The sequence below is a fragment of the Mastomys coucha genome, chromosome X (assembly GCF_008632895.1).
Source record: "Mastomys coucha isolate ucsf_1 chromosome X, UCSF_Mcou_1, whole genome shotgun sequence".
NCBI lineage: Eukaryota > Metazoa > Chordata > Mammalia > Rodentia > Muridae > Mastomys > Mastomys coucha.
The window spans coordinates 709246-710640 of record NC_045030.1 but is presented as its reverse complement, the minus strand read 5'-3'; positions in this window follow the sequence as shown (position 1 = coordinate 710640).

Sequence of the window (1395 nt, the reverse complement as noted above, 5' to 3'; positions counted from 1 at the left end):
ATCCTGTAGGAGGACCAGCAGTCTCAATTAATCTGGACCCCCGAGATCTTTCAGACACTGGACCACCAAACAGACAGCATACAACAGCTGATATGAGGCCTCCAAACACACATACAGTAGAGGACTTCTGGGTCTGTGTTCATTCAGAGATGATGCACCTAACCCTCAAGAGACTGGAGGCACCAGGGAGTTTAGAGGTCAGTTGGATTGGGGTGTGTGTGGAGACATCCATGTGGAGACAGGGGGGTGGGGAGGAGGTATTGGATGTGGTGCTGTAGGAGGGTGGGGGGATAAAATATGGAGGTAAAATAAACAAATAAAAAGAAAGAATTTCTATAGTCATAAAAAATAATCAATGAGCTCATCAAATCTTAAAGAAAACCAAATGACCCAGGAAAGAAGACTCAATTTACATTTGTAGCATGTAGTAAAAATGACAATTCATATTCCAGACAAATGAAGACAGGAGACCAGGTCAGCCAAACTCAGGGAAATAGATGAAAACTGGTGGTGAGAATTATTAGCTGGAAAACTCATTAACATGCAGATAAAGGGATGCATAATGGCCAAAGGTTGATCATTAACAAAATCATATCAAAACCCACTATGTTAGCCAAATATAACATGGAGATCATCTCAAGCAATAATGAATAATAAATAGTGACAAATCTCAAGCTAAGCTACCTTTAAATTTTAAGCTTTTCATATCCCTAAGAAGTGAAAGAAAGTCTATATTCTTCACAAACTGAGGCATAGCTCCCTTTGACAATTTTTTTCTTTTTTTTTTTTCTTTTTTTTTTGAGACAAGATTTCTCTGTGTAGCCCTGGCTGTCCTGGAACTCACTCTGTAGACCAGGCTGGCCTCAAACTCAGAAATCTGCCTGTCTCTGCCTCCCAAGTGCCAAGTGCTGGGATTAAAGGCATACACCACTACTGCCTGGCTGACAATTCTTTTGTACATCATAATTCAGTGAATTAGAAGATTAATAGAAATACACAGTTGCAGAGGAAAAACAAATTTGTTATTACTCATACTGTTGTTATTGACTATGCTATAACAAAAATATTCTACATTTAAATTCTTAAAGTATGTTTTCTCAGTTGGGGATGTAGTTCAGTGGTAGTGTTGCCTCCTATGTACAAGGTCCTGTGTTCAAATCTTAGCACTGGAATAAAACCAAAATATATATGAATGAATGTGTGTGTTTGCATAAATACACAGATTTATATAAATGATTATATATGAATACATACATTTACATACATATATAACTTAAAAACCTATTTTTAGTTTTAAAAGTAATGAAGAGCTGGGCAGTGGTGGCACATGCCTTTAATTCCAGCACTTGGGAGGCAGAGGCAGGCAGATTTTTGAGTTCAAGGCCAGCCTGGTCT